General features: G+C 39.6%; 1 protein-coding gene and 1 non-coding gene across 2 annotated transcripts in view; one reads left to right on the top strand and one right to left on the bottom strand.

The window, feature by feature from the left end:
- The window catches only part of Tafa1 (TAFA chemokine like family member 1), a 509,982-nt gene that overhangs the window by 73,867 nt on the left and 414,741 nt on the right, over positions 1-21,374 (bottom strand). The gene's annotated exons all lie outside the window — the stretch shown is intronic.
- LOC115063443 lies at positions 6,319-6,420 on the top strand. Its single transcript, XR_003843320.1, has one exon. It is a non-coding gene; the product is annotated as a U6 spliceosomal RNA (small nuclear RNA).

Below are 21,374 nucleotides of genomic sequence, written 5' to 3'. Positions count from 1 at the left end.
AGCCAGGGCTATCTCTGACTCTGTTGCCTGCCTTTGGAGCCCTTTCCCTTAACTGGCTGCCTTCCTTTGCAGGAGATCAGCCCAGTCTTTCTGCAACTTGATGGGCCAAGGTGGGTTAGTATTTATGGGCGGTTTCCCCTTCTCTGAGGAGGGAAGGGAGAAGAAAGTAGGAGGATGGGACGAGAGGTAAGAGGGAGGGACTGGGAGGAGAGAAGGCAGGGGAAGCTGCAACTGGGATGTAAAGCAAACAGTGGAGAAAACCTTAAAATCTCAAAAAGATACTAGACCTACAAAATTGCTAATTGTAATTCTCTATTTCCACATATGTAGAACGTCTTGTGGGTTTCGTTTTGTTTTTGAGTCAAGGCTTCACTGTCTTCCTACCCCAGCTTCCTAAGTGTTGGTGTCTATTTCCTCACCTGGCTGAGACACAAACAGTTAAGGCATTTAAACATTAATTCTTCATAATTGAGTTTTATGTTCCCAATTCTTCATTTCGGAGACAAATGGGTGAGGTTCCAGGCATGTTTCTCAATGAGTCTAATGGTACTGGTTTCTGAAGACTCTCTCTGTCTGAGCATCTTAAATCTAGACCCTAAAGATGGAATACCACTCAGCTATTAAGAACGAGGACATCCTGAGTTTTGTAGGCAAATGGACAGAACTAGAAAATATCATCCTGAGTGAGGTAACTCAGACCCAAAAGAATGTGCATGGTATGTACTCACTAATAAGTGGATATTAGCATCCCCTACCAAAAAAAAGTACAGAATACCCAAGATACAGTCCACAGAACTCAAAAAGGTCAACACACTGAAGTGCCCAAGTGAGGACACTTCAGACTTCGGAGAGAGAAGAAAGCTATCACAGTGGAGAAGGAGGGAGGGACCTGGGAGGGAAAGTGGACAGAGATTAGGAAGTGGGGTTGGAGGGGAACCTGATCTGGTATTGGGTGAGGGAAAAGGACTAAAGTCCTGAGGGCCAGCAGAAAGAATAGAAACAGGCAACCTCAGGAGATAGGAGGTTAGGGGGACCCTCCAGAATGCACCAGAGACATGGGAGGTAAGAGACTCTTAGGACTCAAAGGGAGGGACCTTAGCTGTAGAGAGAGGGAACTTATAGAGCCCACCTCCAGCAGAAAGACAGGACATCAAGTGAGGGATGGGGTTGCCAACCTACAGTCACAACTCTGACCCATAATTGTTCCTCTCTGAAAGAATTACAGGGATGAAAATGGGGAGGAGCCTGAGAAAAAGAAGGCCCAGTGACAGGCCCAAAGTGGGATCCAGCTCAAGGAGAGGTCCCAAGGCCTGACACTATTACTGAGGCTATGGAGCACTCACAAAAGGGGACCTATCATGACTGCCCTCAGAAAGACCTAACAAGCAGCTACAAGAATCAGATGCAGATATTTGTACCCAATCAATGGACAGAAGCAGCTGACCCCTGTTGTTGAATTAGGGAAGGCTGAAAGAAGCTGAGGAAAAGGGCAATCCTGTAATGTAGGAGGACCAGCAGTCTCAGTCAGTCTGTATCCCCGAGATCTCTCAAACACTGGACCACCAAACAGGCAGCGTACACCAGCTGATGTGAGGCCCCCAACACACAGAGAGTAGAGGACTTCCGGGTCTCTACTGTTCATTCAGAGATAATGCACCTAACTAACCCTGAAGAGACAAGAGGCCCCAGGGAGTTTAGAGGTCAGGTGGGGTTGGGGGTGGGGATATCCACATGGAGACAGGTGGGAGGGGAGGAGGTATGGGTTGTGGAACAGTTGGAGGGTGGATAGGGGGAGGAAAAAAGATGGAGTGTAAAATAAATAAATAAATAAATAAATAATAATAAAAAGATGAGATCCCAGCATTGAAAATGATTTTGAAGAATGAGAAGAGAAGCTTTTCACATCCAACCCTGAGCAGGAGAACTTCAATTCCAATGTCTAGGTTAAGCACAAAGAACCAGAGGGATTCTGATAAGGAAGTGGGACCTTAGGTAATTGGTTCAGCAGATCACATCTCAGCCAAGAGGAACTCTCAACACTTCTAAAAGTCAATAGGACAAACACAGCCACTCTGAGAGAACAAAGCCACTAATGTGATAAGCAGAATTGCATCCCAAGAGTTACAGCTATGTTTTGCTACTTACATTGCTTCTCTAGTGTGCTACTAAAAAAAAAAAAATCTTCACTGGAGACCATACTGAAGTGATAATTTATATAGTTCACCTTGGTATAGTCTCCTGTAAGTTTGCTTTTATGTCTGACCGCTCTATAAATCTACTTTTCATGGAGAACAGAAATGGTTAAGAATGTGTGAAGGGCTAGGTAAAATGTTAGGGCCTGGATAACTGTTACCTCGCTAGCTTGCCATTTTGTGTTGTTACTAATATTATCAGGAAACTTTCTCATGAGCGGTTACTAGAAAGCTTTCTCATGCTCTAGTCGATCACATATTTTGTTATGTTCTGTGCTTTGGTGTCCTTGGTGTTTGTGAGGAGACCCCTGGACCCCAAGAGAATGCATTTAAAGGGATAATTTTCATAGACTTGCTAAACCAAGATAAAGAACCAGTAATATTCTCATGGAAATATTATGTGTCACTGTTCTCAGAATCTACATTGAGCCATCTCAGGTTGCTGGATCTGTAGCTATATCCCAAGTTCATGCTTTACTGATCCTAACTGTTACCATCCTTCAGGGTACTTCTAAAGCTTCCAGTTATGGAGCAAGCTGTAGCTACCACATGGCTCTGGTGTTTTGCTGTGAGTGGTCTGGCCAGTATGCTGCAGGTTCCAGAAATAGTGCATGACTGTGGAAATACACATTGTGTAAATATTCAACTTCTCAAATGGATAAGTGTGACAAGAGTCTCCTGTCATCACTGAAGTGGGGCATCCAGGAATAATCGTGAAGGAAGAGGTTCCTGAATTTTGATATCTTTAATTTAGTTATTTGATCTTGTGAGCCTCTGTTTCTGTTTTTATATAGGATTCATATACCTGCTAATAACATTTTAATATTATTAGAAAAAGCTAGATAAAGAGACCATGAAATGATCTGATACTTAAACTGTAGTGAAGACTAGTAATAGTTCGGCAATTTATTTATTAAAGATGTTACATTGTCTTAAGTATACTGTTTAGCACTAAACACTGAGATTATCCACTTTTCTCATGGGGACCTTCTCCATGAAGCCATCTTTAATTCAGCTTTTTGTCTATTACATCACAATCTATGTTTCAGGCACCCTGAGGCCCTGAAAATATTATATAGAACAATTAAGAAAAGTTATGTTGTGTGTTGAAATGATATTGTGGGAGAGGGGAGAGATTAAAAAAATAAATAAATACTCATATAAGCCACTATAGATTCTGATCAAGAAAGGACATAAAACCAACTACTGAAACACTATTGGACAGAGTCACTTGTCACTAGACATGGGAACTGAGAGAAATAGGGAAGGCCACCCTGAACCCTGTTTTCAGGAGCTGTTAAGCTGGAAGGGTGAGGTATAAAGACACGGAATGACATTCTCTTTGCATGGGGGTACTTGATTGAATTTGGGCTTACATGGCAGACTGTTATCTGAGGAAACCATCATTTGACCAATGCCACTGGACAAGGCAGCAAGCCAAACAGCATCACTGTTGCTGTCTGGTGGGCAGTAGTCCTTTGGAAATAGTGTTACCTCTCAATAAGTCTTCTATATAAAAGGTAAATGCTGAGCATACAAACAGATAGATTGAATTATCATTACCTCATATCAACATTGTAACTCATCATCATCATACCTTTCTACATTTTTTTCTTCATCACCAGGGCAACCTTATAACAATACTTCCTAGCACCCTGCTTAGATACAGGATGCAGGAGAAGATTGAAGAGGACTAGTAGCCATTATTCTCTGGTGAAATTTTCTGACACACAGTTCAGGGCATCAACTTGCTGGAGCACTAGAGGGTTCATATGTGGCTGAGATAATAGGCAGCGGTCCTTTCACATCTATGGGCTCTTCCCAACCAATCATTCTGATATTCAAAGCAGTGGGGATCATTGGATGAGTTTACAATTACTTCAAAGTTTCTCTGGGTGTGGGCAACTATTTCCTCCTTCTCCCTATCCTAGCCCTTCTGTCAGATGTCTAACCATGGTCTCCATATATTTTACATTTATGTTATCAAACTATCTAGAGTGGTTTCTATTTTTCTACTTAAAGCTAAACTTATGTACTACTCCTCTGTGTTCATCAGTAAGAGTAAACTGTTAGTCAAAGTACTCTACCAAAATGTTATTATCATTACTTGACTGGAAAATCCTCAGTGATTCCCATGTAGTCAGCTATTAACTGTTTCATACACATTTTTTGACTCATAATTATGTTTTTGCATATAATTGAAAAACTAGTAAGGGGTACATATGTGTACTACGTATCCAGGTTCCAGTCACAGTGACTGCTCCCTTCATGACAACATGATTCCATAACCAGAATGTCAATGTTAACACCATCTTCTCATATTTCCATCCAGTTCCCCTAGATCTATTTGTACATGGGTAATTAGCTCTAAATAATATCACCTCATGGGTGGCTTGTATGTACCAGCACAGTCAAGATGCTAATGCTACTACCAAGGACTCCAAGTATACTTTTGAAGGTCACTCTTCATGGAGTCCCTACATGTGCTAATAACCTTTGTGTTTTCCAGATTCAAAAGACTAAACCACCTTAGACAGCTTATTAATTCCAAAAGTTGAACTTAAAAGATTTCAGAGCCAGAATTTAAATCCAAATCACCTAATACCAAAGCCAGCGGCCTGGCCAGGAGCAGAGTGGAGCTGTCCCTGCTCTTGTTCCCAGGAACAGTCATTATATCAGTTAGTATCTTACTGGCTATCTGTCTGACTTTTCAAAAAAGAAAATGAGAGAGCCATTCTTGACTGTGAGTAATAAATGATGCATAAATTGAGCTTTCCTTTCCTTTTTTAAAATTTTGCATGTTTTTTCCCCTCCCGTGACTTTGAAATGAACTAAGCACATTGAGAAAGACTCATTTGACACCTTGTGGAATTCATTTCAAATGATGTAGCTATTGATGAGATGGCAGTTTTTAAAGTCATGCAGGCAGCAAACATACGTCTTTCTTGGAAAAGATTTTTTTTAAAGATAATGGTAAAGTGCTGATCATGTAGGCCCCAGGTTGGATGCAGTTAACCAGGGAGGAAGGCTTATAAATCTCGACAGTGTTGCCGAACCAGCTATGGACGTTAATAGGGGTCCAAGAGAGCACAAATACTGTAATTGAAATCCATGGATAATCTCAAAACTTCATTTTACCCAATTGTTTCAGTGCCCTCATGGGCAAGCCTTGATAGGAATAGATAACAAGAAGTCATGTGACTGGTAGGTGTTTCCTTTGCTCTTTCTTGTCCCAAGAGAATCCAGGTACAGGGATGCTAAGCTTGGTTGGGAGGGGCAGAAATGGGGAAGCAAACCCTCTTACCAACGGGCTGGGGAGGAATGTAGCTCCTCTCTCTCATACACAAATACTTTCTGTTCAGCTTTTTGATGTTTCCAATTCAAATGTGTAGCACACAGTCTCAGAGTCACAATGTGAGTCTGAAAGGAAAACTTGTTCTTTATATACCTTTTAGCCAGTATGCCATTGCTGTCACCTCCCTTCTAGTTTACAGGTCACAGAACACTTTTCTATTTTGTATCATCATGGCATAAACAACACATTTATCGGTTTTCCTCTCAGTTGGAATTAAGAGCTCCAAATGACTGTAAATTTGAAGTAAAGTGAAATCTTAGAATCATATGTGTTTGTGAGTGCGTTTGTGTTGCTGTACAGAAATCGTGCAGACGAAACAACAATAAGGATCTGCAGTTTACTCTCTTACAGTTCCAGAGTCTAGCTGGTACCTCACAAGGGTCTTCCTGAGATGTCCTGTGGGAGGGAGGGATACCATGGTCTCTAGCCCAGAAAGACAAGAAAGGGGAAGGGACCCAGACAGTTACAATGGCATTAATGTGTGCAAGGTGGGGCCATGTGACCTAAACTCACTAGGTTTTACTTCCCAAGCATCATGTACTAAGAATTTGCTTGCCAACACAGAGATTTGGGGAGATAGATTATTTTGGGGGACTCATACAAAACACAGCACCTCATTTCAGCTTGTTTTAGCTATAATGTAGTATCAAGACCTCAAAAACTGGATGTGGCTTGCAGCATTGGAGGAAAATTTAAGCATGACTGCACAATAATATCTTAAACATAAGCACAGCAGGGAACCTGTGTTACCTTTGCTATTCAAAAGACAGGGCGAGTTCTGGCAGTGCAGTTATTAAAATTGGAATGATACAGAGATTAGCATGGCCTCTGTGTAAAGATGACAGCCAAATCTGTGAAGTGTTTCACATTTTTAGCTGGGAGTAGTGGGCCACTGTTATAACCCCAGAAAGTGGGAGGCAAGAACAGAAGAACTGCGGTGAGTTTGAGTGCAGACTATACAGCCAAGTTCAGGCCAGACAAGCTGTGGTATAAGACGACCCTGTCCCAAATATTAAACAAACATAGGGGCTAGCCACTACGTGTTTACCAAAACATATACACATGCATCATATACAAATGCACCATAAACACACAAATCACACCACACACACATACCACACAACATACACAATGCACATACATGCAGCACACACCATGCACATATATATACCACACATGTACATACATTGTGCATGCACACACACGCACACACACACACACACACACCATTACCATCACCATCACCATACCCATACAAAGACACTACATAAAACACGCCATACAAATATCATATACATGCACACACACACACAGCCATCACCACACACACACACACATACAACCAACACCACACAGACACATACACACAGAGACACATAACCAACACCACACACAGAGAGACACACAACCAGCACCACACAGACAAAGAGACAGAGACACAGAGACACAAACAGTGGAGAGAGAGAGAGAGAGAGAGAGAGAGAGAGAGAGAGAGAGAGAGAGAACAGTTTTACAGAGAGAAATTGAAGGTAAAAACAGAATGAGCCAAAATGGGAAGGAGCTGAAAGATTTAGGCCAAGCAGAGGAATTCAGTGAGAAGCCAAGAGAAGCCAGTTTAAATCAGTCAACTTGGAGAGGAGTTTAGGCCAGAACAGCTGAGTTGAACCAACAAGTTAGAGTAAGAAAGAACTAAAAAGGGTGCGATTAGCCAGCACTAAACCTCCAAATGACAATTACCTCAGGTGAATAAAAGTTAGTTTTGTAGCCACCAACACTTTACCATAGTTAGCCCTTCTTACCCACTTATTTTTTCACAGTGAATATTTATTTTGCTTTTAATTGTACACACACACACACACACACACACACACACACACACACACACACACACATACTCCTGTCCATATATACTTGGAGAGGCCTACAAAGTGAGAGGCATCAAATTCTCCTAGAGCTAGAGTTCCAGGCATTTCTCACTTTGAATGTGCCATCTTGGAATGCCTTTTCTGTCCCCGGAGTTTAGAGGACAAGTCTCTAGCCAACTCTCTATCCCTTTATCTAGTTTTGTTTATCTTGTAGTAATTTTGCTATATGAAATTATCTTAATTTGACATTTATATGCTTCTTGAATTCACATTTACTATGTTACTCCCATTAAATTGTGAGCTGAATGAGAGCCTGGAATTTTCATCTGTTTTCTTTACATGTATATGTCTTCACTCAATACGACACCCAGTATCAATGGGCACAGTTTACTGCTATGTATCTGGGTATATTCAATATTTAATACAGATCTATAAATTGTTTTGTGAAAGTCTGGGATACAAGACACTGATTCAAATCAGAATTGACCAGGGAAATGTGAAACAAGTTAATAGGCAACAAAGATGGAGTAGAAGAGACATCTAATCCAATAGTCAGGGAAAGGTTAGGGACAGGTCCCGAGAGAAAGCCAAACTAATTTAAAAATAAAACTCCCATTTGTGTGTCTACAAAACAGGCTAATCAAAACTGTGCAAAGTGAAACCTTTTGTTAGAAGCCTTCTAAGGGTCAGTATTACAGTACCAGTTGTTGCTATGAAGCCTGAAAAGCAGTGTTTTACATTATGTTCCAGGAAGTAGATGCTTGCTAAATAAGTCCTTTAACTTTTCTCTGGCATCTATTGATTATATCCATAGAAATTAAGAGGAGAAGGCAATTAAGTTTAAAATTTAATAGTGTTCTGCTGCTGTTAATTTACTGGCAGTCTCGATCAATGCGTCACCCTGGATAGAAATCTATGCACCCCATGTGCTAGAAAATTCTATGATGCCCTTTCAGCTAAGTTTATAACAATAACATGCAACCAAAGACTAAGATGCAAGTACTCCACAAAGCAGGGAAAGAGTGATTTCAGTTGCCTACAAGTATTCAATCCATATTTTAAAAGAGATCTTTTAGGTAGGAAAAAAATAAAAGAGATTTTGGAATTGTATTTACCTTAGTACCTGTCAATTTGGGGATTCACTAAGTGGTCCATGAACCACATTCATCAGAAAAAGTACATTTTTTTTCTTCCCAAAGAGTGCTAAAAATAGTTATGTGCTCTGGGCATTCATTTTGCCCGACAATGACTGAGGACCTACATGTGTATGATTTAATCGGGAAAGTATCATTTAACATACAACATGAGTGGATTAGGACGCCCTGAAGGCTTTCTCAGTTTACTCTGTGCCAGTGGGCTTCCTCATGGTAAGATATCAGATAATACTCATGATGATTAAACATAAGTAACTAAAATACTTCTTCCTGCAAAATCTGCCTAGGATGCCTAGGTTAAACTTAATTTTTATTTTCTCTAAATGAAATGCAGACATATGTTTATAATTATTTAAAGATATAGAAAAATGTAAAGTAACTTTTGTTCTCTCTTATTTTTACATGTATTCTATTTCCCAGGGTCTTCAGTAAGTAACTTACAATAATAAAAATTTATTCTGTTTTGTCATTGACTTACCATTTACTATCATTGCACAGAAAATGTTCCTGGCTTTCATGTTCTTTCCAAAGCCCTGATAATTAAATGTTCTAGGAGCAATTGATTTTCTTCAAAGGTGATAATACTTTGCATAAGAATAGCCAATAGCGGATGCTCCCCCAACTGCTTCTGGCTGTTCATACACAACGTATTATCAGGCTTACTCACTGTGTTGGGATCCTCCCAAGTGCTTTTCATTTTTCCAAGCTTGTTTCACATGTTTTTCATCCTCTTGGCCTCTACCAGCCCCGTTCTGATTAAGTACACATGTATTGTGTCGATTCTTTTATGTACAAACTCCAGTAAAACTCAGAAACCGTGAAAAAGAACAGCCAAAAGCAACGCAAAAAAGCTGAGCCTGAACTGAGAAGAGAAGCAGAAGTAAGCAAAGATGGAGGTAAGCAAAGATAGGTAGACGGAACCACGGAACCACGCCAGGAGAAGAAAGGCTTTCTTTCCATTGTAAGAAAGGCTTGCTCCATTGTAAGACCAGATCACTGTAACTGAAATCTACTTTCATTCCTACTGACATTAGGAGGATTTGTTGTTGGAAGCTTATGCTCTGTCTACCGCTAGAGTGTCCACAAAACCCATGGTGGTTGTAGTTATGGAAGGGCTACAGCAATCAAAGCCTTCAATTGCTCTTCATGTAGTCATTCCCACTAAACTAGGAGATTTAACACATTTAAGGGCAGAGTGGATGATGGGAAAAGCTAGAAACCATTGAATGGAATCTGCATATATAGTCATCCACATTATATTGGTAAATACAATGTGTTTAAGATGGATAAAAGAAGACTCTGAAAGTGAGGAATCCTGCACTTCAGACCCAAGCATGTATATTCGAAAGGGTTTTCCAAACTAGATAGATCCCCCAATCCTGTGTCTGAGAGAAAGGAAAACAGTGGAATGGCTCAGGGTTAAAAACATTGCACCCCCTCTTGGTCCTGTGAAGGTTCTATGCCCCAGTATAGGGGAATGCCAGGGCCAGGAAGAGGGAGTGGATGGGTTGGGGGGGGGAATAGGGTTTTTTTTGGAGGGGAAGCTAGGAATGGGGATAACATTTGGAATGTAAATAAAGGACATATCTAAAAAAAATTGCACCCTGAAAACAGCTAGAAAGCAAGCTAGTTCCAATATAGATTACTCTTATTATTCTACAGTATAAAAATATCTGAGATAAGATCAGGTAATGGCAAGCTCATCTGTAGGGAGAGCAATAACGGATTCTTACTAGGAAACTCAGCTTGACTGCCTCAGCCTCTCTGGTTGATTTCCCTGAATGTTTGTAAATCTCCAGCTTGATGGCGGTACCTTTGCTCTATCAGCCTGGCTTTCCCAGCTGTCTCTGCTGCAGACCACAAAGTCCTCATTTGTTAATGCTCTGTGCTCTCTTTGCTGCTTCTATCCGCTAGCCGTTATCTATTTGTTCACCGTTGCTTGGCGATATAATTAATAAATGCACCCATTCAAAAGAGAAAATAGTTACCATAGATCATTCTATAAACTTTATAAAGTAGAAAGTGCAGCGTAATTTCAGAGGATTGGATTAGGTTCTTTGTACTTGCGGCTGTCCCCGTGCTGGACTCTAGGAGGTGTTCGTCTTTATTTGTACCTTGGGCTACAGAGAACTGTTTCATTTGACATGTGTTGCTAATTAAAATATTCTTTAATTTGTCAAATTGATATGACTATCATTACTTAAAAAAAAAAAACAAATTCTAGTACAGTGCTTCTGCAGGTACGGGTCTCAGACAAGCAAGGAACAGTTAGTTAATGGTCAAATTCTGGGAATGTACTTTATTGGGCGCCAGCCCATGTCTATGCAGTCAGAGTGCCTGGTAGGAGCAGGATTGGGGGCAGCAACCCATGTCAAGAAGCTGCTCCTGGACCTGCCTTTTCATATTAAAGATGTCTGAGTAAACATTCATTCTGCTTTTTATTCCACTGCAGGGACGGAGCAAACAGAGCTTTGGAGTCTTGAATATAGAAAGGAGGAGGCAAATGTCACAGATGGATACAGATTATTACCAAATATAACACCCAAGAGTAAAACTCAAGCCCTTCTAGTGAGGTGCTTCCCATGTGCCTTGGGCAACTACTTTGCTCTTTATTATGCTAAAAGTCTGTCTTTTCCTTGGACATGAGTAATGGTGTTTAAAAATATTCCCTTATTTATCAAGGAGCTCAACCCAAGGACTGTGTGCTGAGAAGAAAGATAAAAGGTACTATCCTTGGAGACACCTCTCATGAAGGAATGGAAGACTGGGGTTAGCAGACTTTGGGAATGCTCTAAGCATCCCTTCAAAAGCTGTCATATCGAAATTTGGCAACATAAACTTTGTCATATATATATATATATATATATATATATATATATATATATATATATATATTCCTAAACATCCCAAATGGTTTCTCAGCTAGATAAACTTGTTATTGAGGTGACTTTTTAAAAGCCTCAGTCTTTATTTCTTATAGAGACCAAACAAAATAAGAACAGCAAACTATCTTTATGCTCATTTGTTATGAACATTGAAAGACTGGGTGTACAATAAAGTCACTCTTTCAGATAAGGTAGCAATTGAAGTATTTCTTAAAGATTCCCTTCTGATCTGCCTACATAACAAGGTAGGTGTCAGTTACCATGCCAATCTGGACAAAGAGAAGCATGCTGAACACACAGTCAAGTTCAAGGGTAATGAGTGCAACATCTTAATTAGGTTTTCCCAGAACTGCAGGTATCTGTGAAGGCTGCATGGAGACTTTATCTCTACTTATGTATTGCTTTGATTTCGCTGGGGATGGTGTCATTTATAAGCATCTTAAAATGAGAGTTTTCTATGGGCAAATGGGGAATTAGGGAAAAACAGAAATGAAATTTCTTAGTATCGATCTTATTACTCATTTCAAAGATGATATAATGCTTTCTATCTGCTGCAAACACATTTATTCAACTCCCATAAAACTGGTACTAGTCCCATTTGATTCTGTGCTTGAACCAGGTTTTAGTTACATTTACTCAATTCTCAGGACGTGTATTTTGCAAAAAATGAAAGACTCAAGTTAGAATCATTGCTTACTTCTCACTATCTATTAAAAGATCAACTGAATGAAATTCCTTGCTTTTGGACTTAGCCCTTGCATACATTTCTTTATTTCTTTCTAAGACTTAGATTTTGAAATTAAAATCAAAGCAAAACCAGAAACTTTTAATGCCTTTTAAAATAATTTCATTTTTAAAACCTGTATGCTTCTTTTCTTTTCATGGGAAGTTGCCTGCTAGCTTACAGGCTAGGATCATTGTCTATGCAGTGAATGCAATGGCTTTGCTTTCCCGTAGGAAACATGTTAATTTTCCTAGCTCCTGCACTGGCTCACTGGGAATGATCCTGAGCCCGAGTTTCATTTTCTAGAGTCATACCCATATTCAGGGGAAAGCTTCTATTTCATGACCATCAGACTTGGTAAAAGAATGTCCTGGACTATTGCTTATGAGAAGAGTTGTCCCTAATTTATCAATAGTCGTAACTATTTCTCAGCATGATACCCATCTCTGCCCCTTCTCTCCCACCCATCATTGGCTTCTCTCCCACAGCAGCTGATTCTAAAGAAGTTGCTCCACAAACCTCCAGAAAACAAATCTGTTTTTAGGGAATTTTCAAAGATGCTACTACTATATAAAATAAAGTAATGATTAGGCTGCCCTTATTCTTTAGGAGTAGGTTAAACAGGAAAGAAAGGAAGTAAAAACAACTCTATTCCACTTACATAAGACTGACACTTAAACTTTTCAAAGTGGCCTTCAGATGGTGGGTTTGGGGGCCGGGGTTGTGGAAAGCATCCAAGACAGTTGCCTTGCTATTTATTTATTTATTTGTTTGTTCGTTTGTTTATTTGTTTTCAAGGGTCTATAGACCTATTTTGCAGTCTACAGATCCTCTGAGTCACAATCCTGCATCCAAAAATCTAGAAAAAGCACAAAAGTATTAAGAAAACAAATAATTGGTTCTTCGAGAAAATGATAAGATAGACAAATCTTCAATCAAATTAGTCAGAAGGAGAGAGAGAGAGAGAGAGAGAGAGAGAGAGAGAGAGAGAGAGAGAGAGAGAGAGAATATAATTATAGCTAGAAAGGAAACATTGCTGCAGGTACCAATGAAATTGAGAAATGAAATCTCAAAGACACACTAAAAACATACCTCACTTAATTTGCAAACCTAAAAGAAACAAATGAACTTGTATGTAGAACTGACTTATCAAAATTAAACCAAGATAAGGTCAACAATTTTAAAAGGCTTATAATAAGCAATGAGATTGCTGTAATTAAAAAAAAAATCTGGGTTTCCTACAAAATTGCGGTTTTTAATTTTGATACTGGGGTTGAACAGAGGATTATATGTTTGCTGGGTAAGTGTCATACCACTGAGCTACATCCCTCTAGTCCTGAGCTAATTGCTTTAGAGAGATGATTTAACTCTCCCAAGTCCTTCTAGAGATTACACAACACTGGACCAGAAAGCAGACCTTGGAAAAGCTAGTTTGGGTTTATCAATCGTTCATGTTCTAATTCACAACATATCCCTAGTAGTACAAAGTGACCATGTGGTTAAGTGTTTTTTTATCTTCCTCTCCTAATCCACAAGCAACAGAGTAAACTGTTTAGAGCAATGCTATCAGAACTGCCTAAAATGTTAACAAGAAAAAATTTGTAGGATTTTGTGTCTTACTGCTATGTGGATTCTAAAGTCCCCATAAATATGTAGATATGGAAGCATAGTGATGGTTACTATAGGCGGAGTGGCAATATAATCAAAGTATGCACAATTTCTATGAGATCCAAAGAAGTAATTCAAGAGATCTATGTTACAATATGGCAACTGTGTTAGTAAGAATGTATTGCTTTCTTAAAAATCATTAATCAGTTGCTTTTGCACCTCCTCCAAATCATTAAATTTGTGAGGTTAATTAGCTACATTTAACCATTCTACCACACATACATATTTCTAAATAGCATGCTGTAGATGATAAATATGGGTAACATTTGTCAATTAAAAATAAATGAATAATAGTAATAATAAAACAGTTACAGATTCCCAGCTTTCATCTCAGCCTTCTGAATCAGGAATCAGCACAAAGGATACAGCTTTATAGGTGAACAATCTTTATTGAGGTTCATTCTGTTGCTATGTACTGTAATGCTAAATTCTGTACCTGAAGGACTAGGCCTAGGAGTGAATTCTCCCCTTTACAAGCTTTTGTTGCGCAAACCATGTTCCTTGATTTAAAACTACTAATTAAATAAAATTGGTTACAGTCAATCAATGGAGGGATTAGAAGTAGGTTGGTTTGAGTTATCTGGTTGGGGGTGGAGAAATGAGAGGAGAGGAGAGAGATCAGGGAGGAAGGAGGAAGAACTAGAGGAGAAGAGGAGAGGAGAGAAGAGGAAAGAGGAGAGGAGAGGAGAGGAAGAAGCCACAGTAGGGAGAGATGGGCCATGAGCATGTGGCCAGAGAAACAGCAAATATTTGAGGGTCACTGCTGGAAAGGCAGCCAGGTCAGTGGTTACAAGAGTTGATAAGGGGGTACCCCAGGAATTGTCAAAGTCAAGTAAAATAACCATAATTTCCATTCATTTGTAAGCTAGTTAGAAATAAGTTTAGAATGATTATATTACAATTCTTGAGTCTCTCTCTCTCTCTCTCTCTCTCTCTCTCTCTCTCTCTCTCTCTCTATCTCTATCTCTATCTCTATCTCTATCTCTCCTGTCCCCCCTTCCCCTCACCTCCTCTCATTTTCACACAGGAATCTCACCAGGTAGCCTAGGCTGGCCTTGACTTCTTGAATTCTCAATCCTCCTTTCTTAGTTCCCTGGATAAGATCTTAGCAACCCTTTGCAAACTCTACTGAAGCTGTACACAGGGGTAGTCACTGGGAAGCAAGAAGCAAAGCAGCAGTCTTAACTAGCAGTTGCTATGAACTGGCATCAACAATAACAAAACACCGTCTCTGAGCACAGGCAAGGATGGATGAAACAGTTTTCATAGGGCCTACACTGCTCAAGAAAAGACTCAGAAAGCTCAGAAAAGGACTTCAATGTCTCTATTAACCCAGAGCGGGGCTTCAACAATGGAACGCAGTGAATGGACATAGTCAATGGCTTCGGAGATCAAGGCTCAGCAATAAGGATGTTTGAAAAAGCTGACCTTGAGATCAAAGATATCAAGAAAGACATTAAGACCACTGGGAACAACAGAGGGGTGGGTGAATAGAGGGATCAAGGTGCTTAGAACCAAGTGACAGTCTAGACAAGTGCATATATATGGCACGAATAGGCAGTGTTTAAAGACAGAGATGACACATATTGGTTCTATTTCTTAGAGAACGACAGCCTTACAGAGCTGCCCCTATTCTTGTTAAACTTTTCATCTGACTAGCCAGCTAACTAGCTGACTAGTGCTGCATGTTTTGAAGTTACTGACTGTTCCTTTAACACCACTGCTGCCCCTGTGCTCTCCATTTACAGTGGAGTCCTATTGGTTGAGAGTGCCTGTCAACGGTTCTCCTTCCAAGCGATGTGTGAAGAATTCATTTCTCATTTCTGTCCTTCCACTTTACCAAGCAATTCCCAAGATTGAAGTTCCAAGGTGCCTAGGCAAGAGGTCATGAGAGCCACTAGTGTTTCTGTCAATACAGGGTAAGTGCATGGAGGTCTGTGGGGAATGGTAATGCTTCAGCCACAACAGTTCCCCTGTAGGTAACTGTCATTTGAATCATGATGTTGGCGATCAACATCCAGGGAATAATGAGTATAAAGCCTTACAAATAGTTCCTTAAAAATTATCAAGCACAAATCTGGTGTATTGCTGTTTGTCAAATTATTCCCATGCCAGATGCTTACAAAAAGTCTGCTGCCCATTGCCAAATGGCTTTGCTGCACATTTCCTCATTAGATAGAGTTGACATTCTTCACAGATACTCGATCAAATGGAATTAATGACCATAAGATTCATATTTGCATTCTGCACCTACCATGTCGGTTGCCACCCCACACCTCACTCACCTGCTGGTTCGGGCTCATCCTTCTCCTGTGGATATGGGATGTGCCGGAGTTGCCAAGAACAGAGCTACAGTTTGCATTTTGATCAGAGAAAGAGAGTGACTGTGTGGCACCAAGAGGAGTTGCCTTTCTAATGTGCACCCTTTCTGTCATTTTTGAAATGTGCTGCATTTTCAGATTGCACACACTCTCCCACACTAATGTTGGGCCCGTCAATCCCCAGCACAAATTGCGGAAGGGCAAAGGACTCTGCGATGACTCCTTTGTCAAGACAGAGTGTTTGGGACACTACATCTGACCCACTCAAACCCCATCATTCTTCAAAGAACTCAAAAGCCTTGAGTCTGCTAGTGTTCAAGGTCAGCAAATGCTCTTGTCTCTAGAGATTAATCCATTTCTCTCCCAGTCTTAGTGAAATAAAGCATTGCCATGGCAGCGGGAGGAAAAAAAAAACGAACAGCTAGATATGTGTACTGTTTCAGATGAAAATATATCATCATTCAAACAAGGAATATGTGAGCTCGTGATTGACAGCTACAGTATCCAACATTTACAATTCCCTCTTCAGGGATATTCAGCATCGATTGAAACAGAATGCAGTGTTTAGGAACTACTCAGGGGTACTTTCAATAAAATGCTTCAAATAATGATTGTCCGAAGCTTGCTAGACACTTTGTAAATGTCAGAAACACATTAAATATGCTAAATGAGCATGTCCAATAGCCAGAAAACAACACGAGTGATTTACAATCAATTTCACACATGCCTGGGAAGGTCTCCTTGATGCAAGACAAAATGAGCCTCTTGGACCAGAGTATACTGACCCCCAAGTTTTGGTCCTATCCCTCATAAACTGTGGGACAATTTCTTGGTGTTAAGTAGATATGTTTGGGGGAGCTAAATAAGAGTTTCAAGTTTAAAATGCCTTTTATGGTTGAGTAAGGACTAGAGAAGATGTCATGTTTCATTAACAGTAAATAGAGAAAGGTTACTACACACCTGAAAGTTAAAAGGCTTCTGACTATACCCTTACATCCCTCGAGGACCTTCAGACCTTTACCATTCTTAGCCATTTCATCTTGCTCATGGGTCTTATTGTGTATTTTGGGAAGGAACCACCAGATCACCCATCACTCCGATGCCCTCTCTGTTAACACCATGCATGTCTAGGAACACCTTGATAGTAAAACTCCACTGAGCCTGTCTTTTTGACATAAAACATATTATTCCTAAGCTTAGGCCACCAGTAGTCCTATTATATCTGTATAGTTTTTAAAATATTTGTTTTTTATTTTATGTATATGAGGGTTTTCATGTATGTATATGAATATAACACATGCATTACAGTGCTTAGATCCCCTGGGACTGAGTTTATTTAGTTCATATATATGCTGTTGTTTATATGTGTATATTTGCATATTTCTTTGGGTTAACCGCTGAGACTGGATAACCAAAAGACTGACCCTCTTTTTCTCAGTAACCAATGATTACTTGTAACTCTTCATCTAGTGTGGGGCTCTGTGAAATTTCCCCTATTCATGTTGGCATGTCAACAGGTATTGCCACCGTTTGGTCTTGTTAAGGTAGCTAGATTGTTGTACTTTCCTAAGTGCAGCTTTCCTGGTACATATAGAAGACACAATCTCACAGCAGGTATATTGGTCTTCACAATCTTTCTGTCCTTTCTTCCTTGATGATACATGAGCCTTACCCATATGTTCTGGACTTGGATTGTAAATGTATCTATTGGGACTGGGAACCCCATAGTAAGTTGTTCTTAGCAACTGTGGTTTCCTTGAATGGTCCTTGTCTGCTACAAAAAGAGGCTTCTTTGATGAGGGGGTGAGAGTTATACTTTTCAAATTGGATCTGGGCACAGGATGAACGCCCCATACAAGGGCTGGCAGTTGGATGTGGTATAAGTGGACTAAGGTAGCGCAAGCTGGCCAGACTGGACTGGCACACAGGATATGTGACTGAAACTAAGCTTAGGGTTTGGGACAGATGCAGACAGGACTGGCCAGACTGGTCTGTCACACTCAGACTGTTGTTTTAATGCAGTTAAAATATATAGGGATTAGCATTGTGCCTGGAATGTAGGAAGGGTTACACAATCACTATTACTATCCAGCATTGTCCTATAGCTCTACTCAAAGTAATTAATACCAGCAAGAAAATCCAAATTTCCAAATAGTGAACCTTATATTATCCATCACTTAACCATACTTGATGTTCCTTAGAAATTCACTTATTTGTCTTTTACACTACCTACAATCTGAATTCACTTCACTCTTATTTGGTTACTCTTTTTTTTTTTTTTTTTTTTTTTTNGAAATTCACTTATTTGTCTTTTACACTACCTACAAACTGAATTCACTACTCTTTCATTTTGTTTTTTTTTTTTTTTTTTTTTTTTTTAGTTCCATTTTTTGGATTAATGTGTTGTTGTCTAGGCATTTGTCTGTGAGACTTCATAAATCTAGGTTCAATGAGAGGTGAGATTCATTCCCAAGACCTTGCCTACCAACTGCCTAAGGCTGGTTACTTAATCCTAACCCTTTAGCCCAGACACAGCTGCTGTTTTGAGACAGACTCACATCCTCAACTCTCGGTTTAATATTGATAACAACAATTATCCTGAGATTACTTCCTAGTCCACATCTGCCTTTTCTTCCTTAATCCCTATGGTAGCAGCCTTCAAGAACAAACTAGAAAGCAGGAGTCTCCTCCTGACTCTCTTAGTCTCAATGCAAAAGAATCATGAGCAACTTGCCTCCTCATCAGTGAAAAAGTAAATACGGTATCTTCTAGTTTTCTAAAAAACACGTACAACTTTTGGGATTTCATTTTCCTACCTTTGGCCTAATTTTGAGTACTAAGAATAGTTATGCACTATACAAAAATTTTCTGCAACTCTGAGAAGAAATGGTTATAACAGTGGGGCTCTGTGTTGGTAAAGAAATAGAAAATAGAGGAATCCTGGTCTCTAGGAAACTATGTGCTAAATCAGACATCATTACTTAGTTATGGTCAGTGGATGGCCTCTGTCATGAAGATTTGGTTAGTAGATTTGTGGAGGGGGGATCTGATGATTTAGATATGAGAAGAGTAATTGAAGTTTAATATAGTTGCCAAATATATGTGTAAGCAAGATTTTTCCCCCAAGTTCAATTTTTGATTATATTATGAAACATGATAAATATCTAAAGGCTGTATTAAAAACATGTATCTGTCTCCCACAAAATATTGTTCAATATTCTAAACTTGAATGGTAAGACCTTTCACATCCTGTCCACTCCATCTTCCTTCCATTGTCAAAACAAGACAAAATAATCACCTCTGCTTCTCCTCTACCACTTTGCCTTCTAGTAAAAATGTGGTGCCATTTCTTACATGCCCAAGTCCACAGCTTAGTTCTGTATTATTTTTTTATAATATTCTTATAGTTGGAACATCAATACCTCTTTCTTTCATAACTATCTTGTGGCTTTGTGGATCATCCCCTACAAGAGCCCACTCCTCCCTCTCGCCATCTCTATTCTTTCTTTAATAATGGACAGTGACTCTCTTGTTTTCTCACAGTAAATTTGACTTCTTTGCAAGCAAAGGCCTACTTTATTTATGTTCATACCATAGCATGAAAGCTATTCTAGAGTGGACACACACACAGAGATCAGCTGAGAGACTAGAGTGTGTTTTAAACGTCTTGACTGAAGTGAAGTAGCAGGCAGCTTGTCTCATACGGACATGTGATGATTTACCTAATCATCTCCAAGTGGTCTAAGGATGAAGAGTTTGCAGATTATTCTGGGTGGTCTCATTCAGGCTATATAAATACAAAGCCGCTGAGACTTCTCCTTTTCACTTTACTACTGAGCTTTCCTTTGGCAACATGGAAGCCATGTTTACCATGCTCTAGTCCTCTTGCAGGTATAGAATGCATTTCTTTTCATTAACTGCCAACTCTAACTTAGCACCCTCCTTCAGATTGTGTTTGGCAGCCTCAGCACACCAGATTCCATGGTAACTATGGTTAGCACATGCAGAAACCACAAAAGTTTTCATGTTAATTCCATAGACAAGATAGAGTCACTGAAATACGTTGATGTTCTTTATTATTTAATGCTACCACTGCTATCAGACTCAAGATTAGAATTAACTAGTTACTCCGTGAAGATGTTGATCACACTCACAAGTAAACATCTAAAACATCTAAAATGTTTTGAGAACTGGATTTCAATATGATGGATTGTTTTAGTTGCCCTGTGTATTTCTTGAACCTTTAAGAAGCATGGTTCTGGGAAGGGTTTGGGGGTCTTTTATCACTTGGTTTGTGCTTTAAGACACAAAGCAGATGAAGAAGCCTGGAGACTTGCTCTTTTCTTGATTTCTTCCCCAGGAGACCAATACAGTGATGGAGATATCTTCTATGCACCCTCTGCTGTCCATTGAAGAGCCTCTTGGCCCTTCCACATTCAGCAGAGGCTCCTCTGGTTCATCACTTTGTGGTGCTTCCTTTGTTCTCTCCTTTGCCTTAAAAGATGGTTGTGGGATGGGCCAAGTCAGTATCCTTAAAGTGTGTAGAGTTCTAGCTAGCAAGTCATGTTGTCTGTGTTCATTCTTGTGATCATTATCTACAGTGCTTATCATTCTAAGGCAGAAAATGACTTCAGAATCTACACCACACAGCATCGCAACCATGAACAAATGCCTAGAGTAGACTTAGTAATAGAAATTATTGGATAGTAAATTGTTGGCATTATTCAGTTCAGGGGTTTAGGAATGCTCCTCTGTGATTCTAAGTTATATTCCTCTATGGAAACTTGCCCATCCTTTAAAACTTTCCAGTCATTCTCTATACATAACTACATCTTGTCTATACTTCTGAAACAAACGTTTAGCTCATCAATTGTCATATAGAAATTAGAGTGTTGGAAGCAGTGTTCATAGATAAGAGGGGAAACATGTTTTTTTTTTTTTTTTTTTTTTTACAAAAGACTGGAACTAGTGACATGTCTTGAAATTATGGGAGAGGGACTTGACAGTGGGCAGAGGGAAGCAGTCACCTTATGGTGTTATCCAATGTTGTCAATCACCTGGTAGAATGGACTTCAGCAAGTCCTTTAACACTCTAAATATCAGTCTCTTACCATAGACCAGAATGCTGCCACTATTCTCACAACAGTGCTGTAATGAGGGTTGAAGCTGAGAAAAGTAAATGCTGTAATTAACACAGGCATTCAACTGGT

Source organism: Mus pahari, chromosome 2, assembly GCF_900095145.1.
Source record: "Mus pahari chromosome 2, PAHARI_EIJ_v1.1, whole genome shotgun sequence".
In the NCBI taxonomy this organism is placed as follows: Eukaryota; Metazoa; Chordata; class Mammalia; order Rodentia; family Muridae; genus Mus; species Mus pahari.
The sequence above is the reverse complement of the archived record's forward strand: the minus strand, read 5'-3'. Positions and strand labels throughout refer to the sequence as shown.